The following is a 13740-nucleotide window of genomic DNA, read 5'->3' as shown; positions in this document are numbered from 1 at the left end:
GGAATCTCTGAAAAGAAATGTTGAACCTCAGGAGCTATCTCTAAAAAAACTAGTTAAACCCTTCCTCAGGAGTAAATCACCAGTCACTGTTCTTTTAACTTCTTCTGGGCTAGGTCTGCTCAGCTCTGCTGGGAGAACTATCTTGAGCCTCTTTCTCACCTATAGGCATCATTTGAACTTGCTGTTTAACTATAACAAGTGATAGCCTTCAGAATTTCTCCTTAATACACCTTACCTCACTAAAGTAATTTTACAATTCTTATGGTAACACCAACCCTCAAGCTGCAGCTATCTTAGGCCCTAGAAAATAGATAGTGAAAAAGAAAATGGTTGTTTGAAAATTTTTCCAAATTTTTAGCTATAACATACCAATCAATATGGTTTTTGTCACAGAAGTTAAATTTCTTTCAGTTCTGGAGTCAATTTATCTGGCATAGAAAATCTTGCATTTAAGGTTTCAACCAAAACTATTTGTGAAGCACTAAGCTCTTCAGCAAAGGACAATGAGATAGGATCAGAACTCAAAGGATAAAAAAGCTTTATTTGAATGCATCTGAGCTACATTTGTATTCAATGAGTCATCATAAGCACCAGTTCAGTTGCTTCAGGGTTAAAAAGAAATAAGACGGATATGCATGCATGGTCTTTCCCTCACAGAACTTGAATACCTCTAGAGAAAACAGATAGTAAACTGGAAAACACATTGGACCTTAAGGTTAGCAATAAGGGGAGAAACAATGGAGGTACAGGAGACAACAACGGTGGGCAGGCAAAATTGGCAAGGGTGGTGAGTATCTTCTGAGTGGGTAGCAGCTCACTGAGAGATACAATGTTACACAGCAACCACAGAAGGGAGATCATAAAGCACACAGATGTCAAAAGAGTTATTAACATGTATTCAAGGCCCTAGCTTAGGGACCCATTGAGCAGGAAGGAGAGAAGCAGAATGTGACACTGAAGTCATCTTGCAGGGCAGCGCTTGTTATACTTGGGACTTAGATTTTATGAACAGGAAACCAAAAAGATGTTTAAAGCCTAGCAGTCACATGATGCAGGGTTTCATGAGTCTCCCTGGCTCCTTGAAGAAGTGATTGGAAGGGAACGTTCATGAAAACAGGAGGGCCGGAGAAGAAGCTTGGAGATGAAGCTGCTTACATGAAATATGATGGCGGATTACCATGTTAACCAGAAGGTAGAGGGAGGGAAGCAGAAAGGATAGGTAGGATATTTTAGATGTGGAACAGGTCATATAATAGCAATAGAAGGAATGTTTGTGCCCTCCCTACAATTCAAAGGGAAAGATGATAACCCCCGAAGACACTGGCTTTGGAAAAAAAAAAATCAGTTATGGGAATTCTTTTAATTTGCTTTTCCTTGCTTGTGATAAAAACATTGACCAAAAGCAACTTGGGAAAAAAAGGTTTTATCAGGTTTAAGTGTCCTAACCACAGTCCCTCATTGAAGGAAGTGAAGGCAGAAATTCAAGGTAAGAGCTCAAAGAACAGGACCTGTTTACTGACTTGTTAACATTCCTTTCTTAATACAACATGGGACCATGGCCCAAGGGATGCACTTTCTACAGTGGGCTATGCCCTTCCACATATATCATTAATCAAAAAATCTTCCACAGACATACCCACAGGCCAATCTGATGGAGAGGATTCTTCAGCTAAGCACCACTCATCACAAGTGACTCTAGTTTGTGTCACATTGACAGAAATAAGAAGCACAGGGATGGAACTTGTTGTCCTAGGACATATTTCATGTGACAATTGAACATAAAGCTAGATAGCAAACCTGCCAGCATCATGATCCTCAGCCGAACCCCCAGAACTGTAAGAAAACTAATCTATTGTTTACAAGATCCCTAACACGTTGTATTTTGATATAGCAGAGCAGGTGAACTAACACTGGTTTTATGTGCAGACACAGAAAGACTTGGGTTGTAAAAGGCTGTCTGGTTCCAGGCTTGAGTAGTGAGCTAATGGAGACATTGGCTGACAGAGGGGAGTTTGAAGCAGGAACAGATTGGGAGTTGGAGGCTGAAGGAGGAGCAGAAGCAGGTTGGGGTGGAGAGGCAGGAAGAAAGAATTTAATTTCAGAGGAGTTAAATTTGAAATACCAGGAGAGTTCTTCATGTAGGCATTTGAATTTAGAAGCTTGCACTACAGTGAAAGTCTGGGCTGGAGAGATATAAATATGGGGAATTTAAAGCCATAGGAATGAATGACATCACCTCTACCCGCATTCTCTCTACAAAAGGGAAAGCCTCTATCATGCGGTATGAATTTGGGGTGCAACGATCACTGAAGTAGACAGCCATTCACGGAGAGGAAGAAGTTGGCATCTCTGGGGAGAACGCTGGTAGTGGGAAATGCCAGAGAAAAGTAGTGAAGCAATTTGGACTGATCTCTCACTAGATCGAGACTGTTAATGAGTTCCAGAATTTACATGGTCTTGAGATCATTTAAAACATAAGAAGGAAAGATTTAAATGCCTTGAGTTAGGCGTCGCCCAGATTAGATTAGGACCTGCAGACAGTCTAAAACCGGAATCTTAAAGATGAGACTGTGACAGAGCTGAGATGGAAAGGGTTGGGTAGAGACTGCTGACTACGTTATGAAAAAAACCTGAGTTCTTAAACTAGACCAGACATTACAGTGGGAAGCCTGTTGCCTTGAAACACATAGGTTGTGAATATGGTTGCCCGTCTAAGTCTTTTAGTCTATTAATAATCTTTCCAAAGAAAGAGGCATGGGAAAGGGAGAGCTTCCAACTCGGTTGGTGGCTGATGACCACGTAACTTGCTAGCTTCAAAGGCAAACTGAGTTAAAGCAGAAACCAAATGTCTTACTCAAATTGACTGTAAAAAAGTAAAATTCTGATCTCATTACTTAATTTCTCCTCTGCTGACTGTTCTCTCAAGAAATTGTGAAAAGGTCTCTTGTTCGATCGATATGTTATGGATCTCCTTCAGTGAGAAAAGAAAGTGCTAAGCCAGACATGGGGGCTCATATCTGTAATCCTAGCCATGAGGAAGATTGCCATGGGTTTAAAGCAAGTCTGGATTACAGTCTCAAGTAATATTCTGATATGGAAAACAGTTGTTAATAAAACTCACAAACCATTCTGTTAATTATAGACCATGTTATCAATATCTATATTCTATCCCTTATCAAAAGGAGAAAAATTATATATTTGCTATTTGGTCTCCGAGCTTTTGATACTTATGATGGGTGAGACCATAATTGAATATTATGCATTGGTCAGAGTTTGAATCCTATTAGACTATTTAGGTGTACAAACTAGAAAAAAGAATAGATTTGATTATCTAGGGGATCTGCTGAATTTGTCTATAATTCCTACCTTGCGAATATCTCTGTGAACAAATTTCTGGTACAGCCAGTCCCTGCAGCCAAATATGGATCCACTCAGCATTTATTCCCCTGACATTTCATCTTGCTGCTTTAACTATTATAAAGTCCAAAGCTAACAGTCTGGTTTTCCTGTCCCTATAACAGAGGGAAAAAATTACATTTTTTCCTGGCCCCAAATATTGCTTTATTTTCTACTAGCCATATGGTTTATAATATATATATAATCTATATAAACTAATTCACATACTCGTCTTTAACTCAGTGGACAGTGTTATTGTATAATTTTTAGATTACCCTAGGAATATTTTTCTTTGGGGTTTGGAATAGCATATGTCTACTCATCTTCCCATTGCATTTGACTAGGTTTTCCATTCCCATTCTGATTGTCACTGTATGAACCATGTCATGCCTTACTGCCATCCTCCAGCCCTTATGTGTTATTTATAATGCGTGATTAATCATCTTAGGACATTTGTCCTAAAACTTGCAGAATAAAAATGACAAGAATGGCACGAAGATTTCTTGGCTAAAACCATAGAATCTAGAAATAGTTTTTTACAAAGAAGACATCTGAAATCAGACATTTGAAATCTCTAAAAGATCAGCAGCAAAGCTAGCATAGGCATAAAGGAAAGGAGGGACGCGTTCTTTATCTGCCTGGGATCATGTCAGTGAGCTGAAGCCCGGGGTGGCGCTGCAATGAAGAGTTCCCTTCCTCTAGCCCTCCATCTTCCAGTCCTTGAGAAAGCTTTTAACTTTCCTCCTAAAAAACAAAACCAGCCAGCAAGTAAACAAAAAAGCCAACAGAGGAAACATGTAGACTCCAACATTTTAAGGTCTGGTGGTTCATATTTAATTTTGAAAACAATGAATCTTTAAAATAAATAAATTTCTTCCATGAAAAACTGTTTCTTAGGTAATTCTGTTTAGACCGTACCCTTCCTCACTCTGCTTGCCTGACGGAAGAGAACCCACCACAGGAACGTCCTACTTTCATCTAACTTAAAGATATATTAATTTTATATTAAACTGATCATCAGGGACAACTTACATACCTTAGTACAGTGTGTACAGATCGTGTCATGAAGAGTAATGTAATAAGAAGCCCAGTCAGAACAGTAAATCTATGAACTAATTTAAACTGTGAAAGTAGTTTCCATTAATAAATTTTTATTCAGTATAGTCATTGACATAAACTCCCAAATAGAATAAGATAGAAGAAACTGTTCACACTGCATAAGAGCATGGGCTATGACGCGAGTTTTGTTTTAGAGAATATTCTCTTAGAAGAACAATACACACGATTTTTATGCCAGTGATGATCCTTGAAAACTCAAGAATTCCGCAAGTGGGGGAGAAGAGAGGTTGGTTGAGCGGTGACTCAGCAGTTAGGAGCACTTACAGCTTTGCAGAGGAAATGAATTCACAGCTCCTGCGCGCATGCGTGCACACACGCACACATGCACACACACACACACACGGAGTTGGGGGCATAGGGTATACATGTATACATTCAGGTAAATACTCTTACATACAACATAAAAAATAAATACATCTTTTAAAAAATAAGATTTCTTTGAACCAATGAGTCCTGACTATGTCATTTTATCAAAGTGATGAGTTTACCCTCAGATAAATTGAAATGATTTTATGCCTCATTCTTCTAAAATGTTTTGAAATGTTAAAGTGGCCATTCTTTTCTAAAACAAAACAATAAAAAGGCATAAAACTATCATTTATAAATACCATTCAGTTAGAAAAAAAAAAAAAAAACAACAGCCAACAAACAAAAACCTGTAGGGGTAATGTTGGTGCATGCTCTGTGCTGGGGCCAGTCAAGGTAGAGGCATAATATTGATTTATATATTTTAAGAATAAAATCAATATGAGACTCTCATTTTAGTGCTAACGACTACAAGAGGCCTTTCTGCTAGAAAATAACTTGAGGGTACACAATGCATTGTTTAATTGGATATCTGGGATCAAAAGATATGAGCCAAGAAACACACAGAAACACATATGCATTTATCTTCTCTCTCTCTCTCTCTCTCTCTCTCTCTCTCTCTCTCTCTCTCTCTGTGTGTGTGTGTGTGTGTAAGACATCTGAAAACTAATCAGTCAGCCCTCTGTTCTAATAAGTTTTATAAATTTCTGTTAGCAGTGTCAATGTCAACTATTTAAATACTGTTTGATTCTTTGAAAGTTTCATAGACATTTTTATAATGCATATTGATCCTATCCATCCACTAGTACTGCCTCTAACATTCTCTAATGCTTCCAACCCAATTCCCTGCCTGCTTTCTGTCCTGGCTTTACGCTGTTGCTGGTGTTGTTGTTGTTGCTGGTGTTGTTGTTGTTGTTGTTGGTGGTGGTGGTGGTGGTGGTGGTGGTGGTGGTGAGAACTCCAAGACTACTTAGTCCATCCCATATGTACACGGGTATGTGTCCATCCACTGAGGCATGAGCAACTTACAAACTACCACATTCATAAAGTGACTCCCTTCCTTCACAGAAATTAATTGCCAATGTCTCCCCCTTTAGGGGTGTTACCTCAGCACTCCTTGCTGACCCATGCTGGAATTCTGACTGGCTTGGTCTTATGCAGGTTTTGTGCAAATAATTGCAGCTGCTATGAGACACAGCATTCAACAGCCCTCGCACACTGAGCATCGACATTTAATACCTCGCCTCCCTATCAACTGGCTTTGAGCTTCGGTTGATGGATGTAACTGAACATTTATGTGTGACCCATGGGCAGTTCAGTGATCAGAATTACTTATACTTGGCTTAAGCTGTTATAGGTCTCTGCATTGACGACTACCTACAGCAAAATGAAGCTTCTATGACTGACAATCAGAGCAGTACAAATCTATAGGGCCTAAACACAAATGTTTAGATTGCACTTTGACTATATGACCATTAAGTAAAACAAAAACAACAGGTTTCCCTTGAGGACCTATGATCTCCAGAGATGGGCTTTTTTTTTTTTTTTTTTTTTTTTTTGTACCAGGCATGAAACCACTCCTATGAAGCAAACTTCATATCCAACAGAAAGGGGTTGGTTATTGTAGGCTTTTATTTTTAGTTTACTAACGGTACTTAAAGAATTTTACCCCCCTTCTAGCCTACCACCTACAGAAGTAGTGGAAAGAAAGGTTAACAGGGTAAAAGAAGGTATAGACTTGTATAGAAATAGTCCTTTGAGGCTGTGCTTGTCAGGATAGCACTAGTTCAGTTCACACAAATGAGCAGTGGTAGCTTGATCCACTCCCAAACACCTCAGGAATCAGAAACAACAGGTCAGGCCAGAAGAAAGCACAAGGCTCTGACAATGCCAATCTCTCCAGTCTGCAGAACTGGCAAGAAGCCACCAGGACACCACCAGAAGTTCTTTGATATGTTTCTCTCTAGGAAGTCACAACAAACAATGATCTGTAAAGAAGGCAAGGTGAGCCCATGTCACAACAGGGTCAGCAAAGACCAACAACGAGTAGCAAGAGGACCCAATGCCAGACAGCATTATTCAGTCTCTGTTGAGTTATTTTTACAACCATCCCAAACTTCTCAAGTATCCATTCTAGAAAAACATCTCAAGCCCCTTTCCCAGGCAGTTGCCAAGAGAATATCGCATGTCTGTTCCCAGCCAACCTCCTCCCACATGTCTGCTTCAGCAAATACATCCTTTCAGAAGACAGTTTCCAGAAGAACATCACATGACCCAACTGAGTCTCCAAAGAAACCAGAATTGTCCACTTCAGGTTACCCCTATGGCTATCATGCCACTGTTGCATCAGGGAGCACATTGTGCAAGGCTGGTCTGGATTGGCTTGTAGGGCCCAGAAACCAACACTATTGCTGTACCTTCTTCCCCATGAGCCTACTTGGTGTTTTATGATACTGCATAAGCTAGCCAGCAAGGAATGAGTTTCCTGGCCGGTTCCAGATTGTTGTTATGTTTGTTTGTTTATTTTTTGTGTGTGTTTGTTTTGATGTCCTGTGTCCAAAGTCACCATAGCAGGGTCTTCTCATCTAGTTATCTCAGGCAACCAAGTGCAATGGCAATCGGTTATATTAGCTTGGGTGCTTCCAGTGCCTCCCAGAGTGATAACCCATGGACATCTATCCCACACCAGGTACAAAGATTTTCACTGAATAATTACTTTTCCTGGGAACAGTACTGTGCACTCATGGCTCAATATCAATTTTATAGTCATCAGATTCAGGGATAAAGCAACAGGAAATTTCTGTAGATGTAAGTGAAACTCTGTATTGGCCTAAGACCTTGAAGCTAAAACAGTCGTGGAATTAGCTTTACCATTTTACTCTTGGTTAAAGCAAATCGATATGCAGGAGGAAACGTCCACATTTTAATTTTTGGTCATGTGAGGATCAACTCTCTGTAAACATATCACCAAAGATGTCTAAACTCAGTCAATAACCACCCATCATATTCATACACTGGAGCAAGAGGCAAGGCTAAGCTGTAAGGGTGCCTTTTTCAGTGTGAAACCTGGAGTGGTGTCAGGATCATTGCTGCTGCTGTGTGACTGAAGGGAAGCTGTGCTTCCTGACTGACATTAGGTGACGTGGCTCACTCTGTGAAAGCTCACTGAGCTCGATCATTATTGTCAGCATGCTTTCCCCATATCTGTCAGCCTTCGATGTAAAGCTTTACTTTAAATGAATAAGAAAGTCTAGGGTCATTACTAGCAAAATCTTAAAGGTATGATAATGTGCTAAAAGAGGAGGTAAAAATGGAATCCTAGGGGTTGGGGATTTAGCTCAGTGGTTAGAGCGCTTGCCTAGGAAGCGCAAGGCCCTGGGTTCGGTCCCCAGCTCCGAAAAAAAGAACCAAAAAAAAAAAAAAAAAAAAAACAAAAAAATGGAATCCTAGAAAATGAGTAATTTGAATCAGAGAACAGGAAGGGAAGAGAGCACCTAAGAGCTGGCAAAAAAAAATATTAATGGCACAGAAATACAAATATGGAAAATATTGATCCAGTTATATTGATTAAGATCTTTAAGTGTGAATTGTCTAAATATACAGAATCAAAGACAGAGAAGTCACAGGGGAGGGAAGATTAAAAGCCAAGTGTGTGTAGCCTACATTAAACTCATCTAATACAATAAGGATTCACATAGGTTATAAGAAAGAGTCAGGAAAGCATAGGCTATGATGAACACTAGAATAAAGTTGGAGAATTACATTAATTTCTAGCCAATAGTTTTTTTTTTAAATCAGGATTACTATGGGTCTTTCTTAATGTTAGAATGGATAGTTCTTCAAGCATATATTCCTTGTCCATTGTACCTGACAAGTCTCAGCAAAATTCAACAGAAATAGAGAACGTGATAAACTATGCCATTGTGAGTGGAAACGTCAGCATCCTTATCTCTTACTAAGAGATAACACAGCAACAAAATCAAATGGTCTGAGAAATGCTGTAAACCAAGCCATAGTTAGGGAGCTCTTGGTCCAACTGTAGCCAGACACACACTGTTCATTCCTCTTTCACCTGGAACATTGTCCCAGCTACACCAGAGTCTAGAGTGGAGAGCGAAGACTTTAAGAAATAGTTAAACAAAATACATTGGGAAACCAAATTAAATTAAGTTATAAATCAGTCACAGAGGAACTGGGGAAATGTTCCAGTTGGCAAAATGCCTGCCACAGACACACAAGCATTCAGACCTGAATGGAGATCTACAGAATCCATGAGACAAACTGAAAGTACATGTCCATAACCCTAGCCTTGTAAGGGTGGAAAAAGGCAGATCTCTGAACATCACTGGATGAATCCAAATTGTTGAGTTTCAGCTTTAGTAACTGTCCAAATAAAAAGAAAGAAAGAAAACAGGAATGGAGGAAGAAAGAAGAGAGGGAGGGAGGGAGGGAGGGAGGGAGGGAGGGAGGGAGGGAGGGAAGGAGCTAGACAAGGTTTCAGTGGTTATGAGCAGTGGCTGCTCTTCCAGAGGACCTAAGTTCAATTCCCCAGGTAAGGATATTTTGTTCAGCTTCTTATCACCAGCAACTTATCCAGAAACTGCCAAGGAATAGGGCCTCAAAAGTATGTTTTTTAAACCAGCTTGTTTCCATATTATAAAACAAAATATCACAGTCTTAATCCTACAGTAAAAGTCTACATTTGATTCAAGATGGGTTAATGAATGAAAGATGCTATCTTAGTTTCTTTTTCTGCTGCTGTGGTAAGATACCTTGATTGAGGCAACTTCCCTGAGAAAGGCTTTATTTCAGCTTAGTTCAGTCCATTGTACCAGAGAAGTCAGGGCAGCTCGGTCCTGAAGCAGTTGGTCATATCCATCCACAGACCACAAACGGAGGTGAATGCATGCTGGGCCATATTGTTTCCCTACTTTGTACATACAGTCCAGGATTCCCTGTCACTAAGAGATCATCCTTCATCTGCCTGATTTAAATAAAATACTTTTACTTTAGCATTATGACTGTGATAAACAAGTCAGTTGTAAATCATAATTTGAGGCTTTATTCCATGTAGCTGTTCGTTGATGGACAACTCTGACCTCAATATAATCAGAATAACCAATCACATTCACAGGCCTTGACACACTTCTGTTAGGTGATTCTAGATTCTGTCCAGTTGACCACTAATCCTAAATCTTAATGCAATAAAACTTTCTTTATCTAGTGGAACATAAGTAGACTAATAAGGGCATTCATTTTGAGAAGCAGCTCGTTTGTCTAAACCATTATGAGTGCTAGAATCATCCTGGCGTTTAAAGAAAAAGAATGGAGTATGCAACACAGTATTATTCCAACCAACTAGGTAAGGTAGACCTACATGTTCTTAGAACCACAGGGATTCCTTTCTGAAACATATTTGAAATAGTATTTTTATCTTTCTTCTAGGTCTTGAGATAGTTAAAAGAGATAACATAAGGAAGGACAGTATAAGAATCACACTACAAGAATAGCTTACCATTTAAAATCCACTAATCATCTCTGTAATTTTCTATTTGATATTTTCAGAGAGAGGATGGCTTACCCAGGTACCTAAACTCTTAGGTTTTAACAATGTGATTCTGCTTTCTCTGTTCTGTTCTTTAAAGGATGGATATCTATTCTTTGACCATGCTTTTTTTATTATTGTTTTCTGTGTAAAGAAACATATTTGTGTATATATTCACAGGTATTTTTAGGTTGGTGCAATTGTCAATAGTACTTCTAAATTTTAAATTCTGCTTTGGGAGAATACTTGACTTCTCAACTTTACAATGTAGTCTCCTCTCTCAATATGCTTACCCTAGCTAGTATGTAGGAAAACAATTTGCTTTTGTGTATTACATTTATCCTGCTACCTTGCTATATCTATGTTCCAGTTTGAGTTTTTGTGAATTATGTGTATGTACATATATACATGTGAATAATATATATTAATATCCCCTAAGAATGATAACAGACAAAAGAATGATTTCTTTTGACTTTGTGTACCTTCCCAGATTAGACTTCTAATACAATAAACTTTGTATCCTCTTATTTTGGAGTAGATCTTTCTTCTTACCTTGGGTTCTAAGTCACCTGAAGGAGAAGATTAATTGCCTTTAAATTTTCTTTTAGGAGTATTTATTTACTGCCATAAAATTTTACTCAAGCTCCATTTTTGCTACATCTCACAAATTTTATAGTACATATTTTCATTTTCATTTAGCTGAAAATATTTTTATATTTATAAATATATTTATATATAGGTATACTTTATGCTTAAGTCAACCCTTTTGACTCAAACATCACTTGTATTTTCATTTTTAAAATTAGCGAAATTGTGTAGTTCTCATTCTGTTCCTATTCAATTCTATACACTCTGAAGGTAATTTGTACAACTTTTACCCTTTTGGATTTGTGAAGCACGTTTTATTTTTACAGAGAATGGCGTCCATCTTGGTAAGAGATCCATGTGGACTGAGCTGGATGATTTTTGCTGCCGATGCACAGAGTGTTCTACAAGTGCAGCTTACGTCCAGGTGAGGGATGGGGCCTTGCAGGGCGTCTGCATCCTGGGTCACTTCTTTTAGTTGTCAGTTATGGAGAGATATGTTGAGCTATGCAGCAGTGAGAGGAGGTTCACGTGTTTGCCTTTCAACTCTTTCACCTTTAACCTTGAATTTTGGGAGAGTTTGGGCAGAAACAGGTACATCAGGACTCATTATGCTCGCTGGGTGAACTGACCTTGCATTCCTGTGGAGCGGCCCTGTGACCTCTGTGAGAGTTTTGTTAGGAAATGTACTTTGTTTAAAACTAATGTGGATACTTCTCCTTTCCTTTACCTAGAGTAAATGTGTTGTATCACATTTGTACTTTTTAATGTTAACTTACACGAGCCTCTATAGTTAAACTCCATGTCAATCACACACCCAGGTTCCTCACTCAGGCATCCTCTGCCATTTATTTATACATTTTGACGTCTATGCAAAAGTGATTAAGGGTCTAGTTGGGTTAATGTCTAATATTTTATACTTTAATTTTAATTAATTAATTAATTTTCTTTACAGACTGACTACAATTCCTCTTCCCTTCTCTCAGTCCTCCCCTCCACACCCACTCTTCCTCCCTATCTCTTCAGAAAAGGGAAGGCGACCATGACTATCATGAATATCAATCAGCCTCAGCATATCAAGTTATAGTATGACTGCGTTGATCTTCTCCTATCGAAGCTTCCCCTACTGAAACCTATAGGGAAAGGGTCCCAAAGGCAGGGAACAAAGTCAGAGAGCCCCTGCTCCCGCTGCTGGGGGGCCCCACATGAAGACCAAGCAACAAAACTGTTGTATACGTGCAGAGGGCCTGGATCAGTCCCACGCATGCGCTCTGGTTGGGTTCAGTCTCTGTAACTCCTTATGGGTCTAGGTTAGTTAATTCTGTATGTTTTCTTGTAATGTCCTTGACCCATCTGGCTCCTACAATACTTCCTCCCTCTGTCTGCAGGATTCTCCTGGCTCTGTGTCATATTTGGCTGTGGGTCTCTGTATCTGTTTCCATCAGTTGCTGGGCGAAGCCTCTCAGATGAAGCTAGGCTCCTCAGATGCTAGGCTTCTGTCTGCAAGTATAGCAGAGCATCATTCAGAGTGTCAGTGGTGGGTTCTCTCTCATAGCATGAGCTTCAAGCCGGACCATGTAAAAATATTATTTGGAGCTTTTCTATGCTCTATGTCCTCTGATAACGACACAGAGGCCTTTATAATTATATATAAGCTTCTTGCACTATAGCTGGGCAGATACTCATCCGTTCTAGACGGACTATGCTGTCTGCCTCCCCGCCACATGCCCATTACCTGCCATTTTGGTCTTACCCTGGCTGTTTCTGCTGCATCTGTGTTGTGTCTTCGTAGAGACTCGCTCATGGGGACTCACTCATGGTGACCCTGGTTGTAATTCTTTCTACCTGGGATCCCCTCTCTGAGAGAGGAAGTACCACCCCCCAACTCTCCTGCCCAGCGATAGGCTGACCGGCTCTTTATTAACCAATCAGGGGTGATGGAGGACAATGTTTGCATAGCATTGAGACGGGAGATGCTTCAATAACGACAATGCCAAGTCTGCACTGCATCCAGATCTGGGGTACAAAAATCAGCATCTGGATTCATACTGCCCAATATCTCTCCCTTTGAGTACAATACAAAAACTCTTTCTCTCATATCAATAAGTTAATTATAAGAAGAAGAATGATGAAAACTATCACGTAAAATTAAATTCACAGTGTCCAGTCCATATGTATTTGGCAACTTGGGAGAAAGTATTATCTATCCTATCTTGGTGAGTTCAAAGTTCTGGACCTAAATCACTTTCTATCATAACTTAAATTTATCAATGTATAAAATCATTTTAGACTTTAAATTAGAAGCTTAATCCCTAAACAACTTTTATACGGGACTATAATTATCTAATATTCAACCTCATCCGAGACCTAAGCGGGATAAACATTATCTGAGTCAATGGGAAGTGCACAGCAGGCAGTTTCCAAGCTAAGGAAATGACAGAGGTTGCTGGCTACCCGGACCGTCACCCATGTTTTCTCTGCATCATTTTGAGCAGTGTCTTCGGCTTCCCAGCCCAGCATATGGTAGACTTTTCTGTGCAGTAGGAATTATTTGTCCTTGCAAAGCTTGTCAGTTGACTTCGTCCATGTTCTACTTGACCAGTTTGCACAGCATACTGTCAGAAGTTGAAGGAAGGGCAGTTTCTGGCTTGTTGGCATCTTGCCTTATTTAAAGCGAACTCCATATGGAGGTTCTGAGATGTCTTCTTTAACGTAGAATGGGGTGCTGCCAGGCACAATCATGTCCCAGTGTCACGAAAAGCATTTCATTAATAAAACATCTTTAAATG

The sequence above is a fragment of the Rattus rattus genome, chromosome 15, assembly GCF_011064425.1.
Source record: "Rattus rattus isolate New Zealand chromosome 15, Rrattus_CSIRO_v1, whole genome shotgun sequence".
Taxonomy (NCBI): Eukaryota; Metazoa; Chordata; class Mammalia; order Rodentia; family Muridae; genus Rattus; species Rattus rattus.
This window is presented reverse-complemented; position numbering follows the sequence as displayed.